We start from the raw sequence: 8,312 nt of genomic DNA, 5'->3' as shown, positions 1-8,312 counted from the left end.
TTTACTACAAATATTGAAGTTAAAGTTCTGTGTGTAACAGTATAATTGTATTATGCAGGTAATAAGAAACTACGGACATGAAGAGAAAGGACCTGCTGCATCTCACCTATGGCTGACAATGGCTGACTGGTCCTGTGACAGCGGGGTTGACTGGGCTGGGATCACCCCTCCCCGTCTGCGTTATAGGAGTGGCGGCAGCAGACCAGCGCTATCTTCTATGGGCTGCCCTAACAATTTAACGATCGCTTCTGCAGTTTCCCAACCCCCACCCCACCCGCCCCGCAGCTCCCTGTCTCCCCCCCCCCACACACACACACACACACATTTACCCGTTCACTGTCGGCGCATGTAATAGCGCCGGCGGGAAACGAGGAGCAAAGGGCCTAAAGTGTCACTGTCGTTATAAATTTCAAAATCTAAATCAACAGTAGATGTGATATAAAGCAAGTTTGCAATATACATTCATTATTTTTTTTTAGTTATCATGGAACACATGGTACTTCCTGTTTTCTGACTCTTTTTTCTAAAAAAACAGGAAACTGTCAGAAAACAGGAAGTCCAGTGTATCCCAGGCCATCTGAGCGCTCACAGAGAAGGCAGTCATGTGATTGACAGACATATTAGAGGGGGATAACACATACTATTATAAAGTATACCTCCAACAGAAGGAAACAAGGGCAATATGCTAAAAGAGTCTTAGCCTACCATCTATAATTTGTAAAGAAATGTTGTATTTAGTGACATAAAATGATAAGGTTAGAATATATATGTACATTAGGTCATACATATTGATGCAGTTGTGCCAGTTATCTGTATAAAGTGTATGGGGGCTGCCCCAGACTCCACTGACAGATCTGACAGATGATGTTTGTAGAGGTAGGGGGTCACATATTATGGATTTTCTCTGCCTAACCTTTTTATAGAGATAAGCTGGCTGAGACTTACCCGCCCCATAAAGAACATATCAACGTTCAGAACTGCTGAATGTTTATGTGTATGGGGAGGTCAGGAGAAAGTTACTGAAGATTTACAGATTTACAGACTTAGTACTGTCTCTACTAGACCCCACACAATTTTTCCCAACTCTTGTAAGTGTCAGAGAAAGTGATGTGAACTTATAGGGGGAGATTTATCATCAAAGGATGTAAAATTTAGACTGGTGCAAACTGCCCTCAGCAACCAATCACAGCTCAGCTTTCCTTTCAGCACTGCCTAAAGCTGAGCAGCTGTGATTGGTTGCTGTGGGTAGTTTGCACCAGTCTAAATTTTACACCCTTTGATAAATCTCCCCCATAGTGTTATGCAGTGTAGCTTACTTACATACTGATGCTTCTCTGTTTCAAAAAGTGGTGGTGAGCTTACAGACCGAGCGAGTACCAACAACACCACTCTTGGCTGTCAATGTTTTTTGCTGCTTCAAGTGTTAGCAGCCGCTACAAATGTACATAGGCTTGCAAAAGAATCTGTGAGTTGGAACGTTGCACCTTGTAAAGCATTCGATGGAATAAATGCCATATGATATTGGCGTGACACTGCTCTGGAGTGCTGCACTGATATATATGTATATATATATATATATATATATATATATATATATGCTTTAAATAGAGTGGGCCGAAGGGTGAGACAGGATTCACTGTGATTTGTTGCGATAAGATGAGATGACACGTTGCCATAAAAAATGAGAGTAAAATCCATGTAATACTCACTCTTACATCTAATCTCTGTAGTAATAATCACATATGGTGATTTACCTGCTTTACTAAGTATCAAAGGTCGGCACTTTAGTTGCTACGTGAAGATTTGCACCTTTAGTACTAAGTGCTCAGAAAGTCTACTTCTAAGGAAAGTCAGATGATTAGTTAGTATAGGGTGTCAGGTATATGCTGGAAAACACTGGAACTATTGCAACAGGGATAGAAGGGTCCAAATTCCCTGCAGCAGCTACAATCATGGAGGATCATTTGAGATTAGGCTTTTCCCACCTCTTTCCCCATGGTTGGTAAGAACCACAGGCCTCAAACACATCCCAGAAGCGACAGTATTAGCAAAGAAAGCAAAAGAAAAAACATATGGGTGGAACTTATCAAAATGTTCAAAAGTTTCCTAGAATGCACATTTTTTATAATTTTGCACAGAAATTAAACCTTTCCATGTTACTGCTGGTTATGCCACCTTTTCAAAAAGGTGGAAAGACTTGGCGGCAGGGTCCACCAATGTGTTCATGTGTAAACAACCAGGGCTATGGGGATATTATTAAGCCAGAGAATGCTCATAGAAACATACAGTACCATGCACTTAAGAGCTGAGAATTTAGAATACATAATAAAATGAATTTTACCCAAACTGGCATTGATTGAACTGGATTGGATTATCTATCATATACAGTATTTAGAATTGACAAAAGGCCTTTCACTAACACTCCCTGGCTAGTTCACGCAAGTAATTTATGGCTACTCTGTAAGTGAACATCTCAGACACGCATTCATAATGGCCCTTAAAGTGTGGGACAGAGAGCCATGCAAATAGCAGTTAAGTTCAATGTCCTATTCCTTTTAGAGGGTAGCTATTAGTGTTGTACTGTTTGTATTATATCAATTGGCTTTAGGATGAAGACCAAGTTCAGTGCTGCTACTAATATAACAGGCCACAAGGTAGTACTTATTTGTATACTATGATCTAACTCCACAGAGGGGTACAATAGGTAATAAAGGGAGTAAAACATAAATATGCCAAGATTTAAAGAATAATGGTGACAAGTATATGAGAGAGGGCCCTTATAGTATACAGTTATGTGCAAGATACTTTCTTAGGAGTTGTTATAGCGGGTTCACTTAGGACATATTTGTCATTGGACCAGATAAAAAAAATGAATGTATTTTTTACATCAGGAAGTTGACTGGTATCCAAAGGTTTTGGGCAAGGTGCAAAACATGCCATTTGTTGCATCCAGCATTCCCATCTGGGGTGGTTCCAGATCCCAATACATACGAGAATGAACCCTTATAATGGTGCGTTTACATGAAACTATTATCATTCAAATTTTCGTTATAATGATCGCATTTGAGCGATAATCGCCTCGTGTAAACACAGCGAACCATCAAGCAATGAGCGAGAAATCGTTCATTTTGATCTTTCTACATGTTCTCAAATCGTCATTGGTCGCTAAAAATTCGCAGATCGGTATGTGTAAACAGTCTTTCAAAGATTCACCCTATGTGTTAAATGGGCTTAAGCGATCTTAAAAATGATCGCACTAACGATTTTTCTAACGATTTTTTCGTCTAAACACTGATCGTTATAAAAACCAAATCGTTGCTTCAAAATCGCTAAACAATCGGTTGGGCGAATTATCGCTTCGTGTAAACAGACCATTAGGGTCCTATTAGACAAAGCGATTTTTATTTCATCTAATCCCAACAAATAACTTAACAATGTGGAATTACATTAAACGATTAGTGAAAGATTAGCGAACAAATGTGGAATTACAACAAATTAATTCACAAAATGGTAATTGTTTAAATCCGCACAACATAACGTTATTGTGCACGATAATCTTTCCATTTCATAGGGCCCTAACCTTTGTCTGCATGTGATATAATAAGAGCAAGTAGCAGACATGGGAAATGTTTTGCTATTGTGGGGGCAGGAGATAGTAAGGGCTTGGATGTGTGATCTAAAGGACAGAGCATTGTTGAATAAGACCCTAAAGCAGAGGATGTGTCAGGTTGGGAAGAGTCTGGAATAATTTACTGTCAGTTTCCGAGCAGAGATTCTGCACACCACAGCAGAATCCAAGGAACTGGTATGTGCATTGATCTCAATTGTGTTTGTTGTATGGTTATGTGTATAAAATGGAGAACAATCTTGCAGTGATCTGTCCTCACTTATCCAAAAAAGATGTCAGGTTTAAACAATATTGTAATACGAAGACATGAACGTTGTAATGTTTTCCCCTATATACAGAGGATACAAGCAGTGAGATCTAAAGCTGCAGATGTCTGCAGGAAACCTTTGCCGAAGCTGCGCTAGAATCCTGCCCTGTAAATCCATATGTATTTGTAGGGATTTAGATGCAGACGCAGATTATTATTACTGGGTATTTGAAACATACCATTTATTAGAGAGGGGGTGATTTTCAATGTTGATAATACGTGTAAAGATAGCCTTCTTATCCCTGACTGAACGTAGATTGTGCCACAGTATACGCATATGGCACTACAGCTGGCAGATCAGTCAATGACACTAATGGTATATGCATACACAGCAGATTTGTTGTCTTATCCATCTGAATGGGGCGTGCAGGAATCTAGGTCTATTCATGAAGTGTTGTCTTTTTGTCCATTAATAAACTATTTCTGCTTCTCATAGATTTGTGTGTGCACTACCATTTATATATTATAGTATTGTGGCTTGTGCCCCCCTATGTATGTTATTTACAGGAATCTAGGTCTAAACAAGTAACTCCATTCAGATAAATGGAACAGATTTTCAGCTGCAAAAATTTCCACTACAGTAATATAATCTATTGTGATCACACTAGTATGGGGACTCAAATACTAGGGGCCATACTACACCGGACGATTATTGTTCAAAAAAATCATTAGATCGTTCAAATTTAAGCGATAATCGGTTTGTGAAATAGCAGAGAACGATTAAACGACCAACGAGAGATCGTTGGTCGTTTGATAAAATGCGGACCTATTTTTATCGTTTGATCATTCGCAAATCTTTTGCACGTCGTTCGGAGTAATAAGAAGTCATAGTTGAAACGTGCGCAATAGCGACGACAAAACAACCGCAAGAACGATCATAAATAACGATCATCGTTCCGTGTAATTGGGCGAACGATTTTGGTTTGTTTGCCATAGCGGTCATTTGAGATCCTTTATCGTTAAATGACAAAAAAAATCACTTGATGTAATAGTGCCCTAACATAGCAGCTAAACAACATTGTAAGCAAATCACGAATAGGGCTGAAACAATGCTTGAGGTGTTAGGCAAGAGTAGGAAAATGCTGCAAAGTAAGAATGGGTGAAAAAATAGAAGTGCTAACTGCTTATTTTTTTTAGCAATGAAAAACAAAGTAAATGAATGGAATTAAAATATAAATCAGATCAATATTTGGTGTGACCTCCCTTTGCCTACAAGACACACAGCATCAATTCTTCTAGGTCACTCATGGCCCCCAGCTGTAGCCCTCCCATTGTGCTAACGTGTGGGCTTTCCAGGCATGATGGGAAATGTAGTTTTGCAGCAGCTGGAGGGCGGCAGTTTTACACCCCTCGGCAGGGACGTCCCCTACTTACAAAATAATGTAATTGGCTTTCTGTTAGCTGCTTATTTTGACAGTACCGAGTCCATTCCTTTCTAAATTCTTACGTTTCTAAGAGATGTCATAAATTCAAGGAATAGAGTAGTGTATAGTAATTTTCCTTCAATATAAAAACAAATTAATTTATTAGAAGATTATTTTTTTTCTTGTAAATTAAGCACTGAATATAATATTGGAGACTAATACACAAAATTGGGACTATAGCTACACACATTCAGAAAGTAAAGGCGCCATCTACTGGTTAAACATATTTACTGCTAGTCTAGGTTTTTATAGGGAATGTATAATGCAGCTAAATAACCTTAATGTTATGGTTTACAGTTTACTCTCTAAAATGCTTTACTAATTCTAACCAGAGTATAGAGACAATTGCCTGACTCTTCAAACAAAATGAGAGTATCTTATAGCCAGGCTTGCCTAGGTTCATAGAGTTCCAAAAGATCCAGATAGTACAGGTTTATACCTACGCTAAACATGGACATCTGTTTAAGGTTACAGATGTATACGGTATACTGCAAACATATACTGCACGGTAGGCTTTTATTATTGGGTTACCAGCACTGATCAATTCATTTTTATTAGAAAGGCCTCATAACAATAAGACCATCACAGGGTTTCCTGCTGCCGGACCCCAACAATTGGCTGTAAACCATGGCAGCAAAGGATTTACCCCCAGCTGCATTTCAGAGGAAATGAAGCATTGCACTGTTCCCATTGAGATTAATGGAGGTGCTTAGCTCTTCAGAGGGAGAGATGCTCTCCAGCATGTCTAATAGACTATAATTCATTATCACATGAATGTAACTGTGCAAGGCCATGATGTAAATTTCTCCTTTACCTAAGCAAGTAGTATGGGCTTTTCACTAGTGTAGGGCAGTTCTGTATTTAGTAGACACACATGCCCACTGTAACACCATCACCCCCAAAGCCTCGTCCAGCAGCGCTGGCACAGCAGGCACCTGTGCAATGTTCAGACAGGAGAAAATGTTCCAGTGGCATTCCTAATGATGAAGAGGAGGGACAGAGGGTGGTGCAAAGTTAGGGCACAGATACTCTAAGCCACGACTGTTGGGCATGGGGCTGTAAGTTTAAAAGTTGTTTTTTAGGACAATAACTGCATCACCTGCCGAACGGACCCCAGGACAGGTCTTGGATTAAAAGCAGCTATCTGAAGGTACAAGTGGTTTGGGGGTGGGGGGGGTTAGATTGTGGGTACAGAGTCACTTTAAGCAGTGAACCGCAACCATGTTGGCGACATCAAGGAGAGTGCTATGCATCAGCTACTGTTGCCTTTGGTAGTGGTGGTGTTACAGTTTGGGCAGGTGTGACTAGTCAATCCAGAACTGCCCTGCACTTTGTGAATGGTATAGTAATCAGCCCATACTAATAACATTAGTAATCCAGTCATTGTGCCTCTTCATTAACAACACAGACGCCCAATTTCATCTTCATGGACGACACTTCTCCAGCTCATCGAGGTCGCATCATTAGGGAACAGCTGCTGGAGACTAGGGGACCTGAATCTTATAGAAAACCTATGTGATCAGCTGAGTCTAGATTAGTTTAGTCTAGTGTAGATTGCTGAGATTACCGAGACTGGTTACCTCGACAACCAGTATACCGATGTTGGCTTTTAAATCACCATTGCATGTTCGTACTTAAAGGGGTAGTGCACCAAAAAAATTTTTCTTTCAAATCAACTGCTGCCATGAAGTGCCAGAGATTTGTAATTTACTTCTATTAAAAAATCTCAAGCCTTCCAGTACTTATTAGCTGCTGTACGCCCAGCAGGAAGTGGTATTATTTCCAGTCTGGAGAGCAGGAGAGGTTTTCTATGGGGATTTGCTCCTTCTCTGGACATTTCCTGACATGGACAGAGGAGGCAACAGAGAGCACTGTGTCAGACAGGAAAGAAAACACCACTTCCTGCTGGACACACAGCAGCTGATAAGTACTGGAAGGCTTGAGATTTTTTAATGGAAGTAAATTACAAATCTCTGGCACTTCATGGCAGCAGTTGATTTGGAAGAAAATTTTTTTGGGTGCACTACCCCTTTAAATGCCCTGCTTTTATGTTATAATATCCCTGTAGTGGGAACATTTTACGCTTTCCATAAAATTGCACACAAAATATCCTTAACTTTTTTTTTAGTTGTGTATATGTCAGGAAGAAAAGGGGTGAGATGAGCAGTCATACTGTATATCTCTATCCACATAGCTATTCATCTATTATCTACATATCTTTTATATACTATGTACATAAAAAAATCCAATATAACTCTACATATTATGTACATATACACTGTATATCTATTTATTTACATCTCTATCGCATATCTCTATTATCACTCAATAATCCTTTTTATCATATCTGCTATCTACATGTCTCTGTTATCGGTTTTCATATCTATTTAATCAGTCCTATATATCTTTATAGTTATCTCATATACCTCTATGATATATCTCTATCTACATCACATATCTTTAATACCTCACATATCATGTCTCCATCTAGATCATATATCTCTATATGTAGCTACTATATTTCTGTGCATATCATATATCTCTGTTATTTATGTCTGTCATTTATCCATATATATCAACTATCGATATCAGACATGTCTTACATCAATTCTTCCTAATTTTCCTTGTGTTCAGTGTGTAATTCCATAATGTCAGATCATTTATGTCCTTCCAGAATTTATTGGCACTATATAAACATTATTATTATTATTATTATTATTATTATTATTATTATTATTATTATTATTATTATTATTATTATCATCATCATTTGTACTAGTTGTTGGATTAGAATGAAACTCTACATGTGTGAACAAAAGTGCTTACAATATTAGGCTATGTTCACACAACTTATTTTTATAATTAATCACGGCCATGATTAATTCAAACATACTTTCAATTGCAAATGAATGGGATCCTGGCTGGAGTGTATACACTTAGTATTCACTCCGGC

Source organism: Dendropsophus ebraccatus, chromosome 1 (genome assembly GCF_027789765.1).
Source record: "Dendropsophus ebraccatus isolate aDenEbr1 chromosome 1, aDenEbr1.pat, whole genome shotgun sequence".
Taxonomy (NCBI): Eukaryota; Metazoa; Chordata; class Amphibia; order Anura; family Hylidae; genus Dendropsophus; species Dendropsophus ebraccatus.
The sequence above is the reverse complement of the archived record's forward strand: the minus strand, read 5'-3'. Positions refer to the sequence as shown.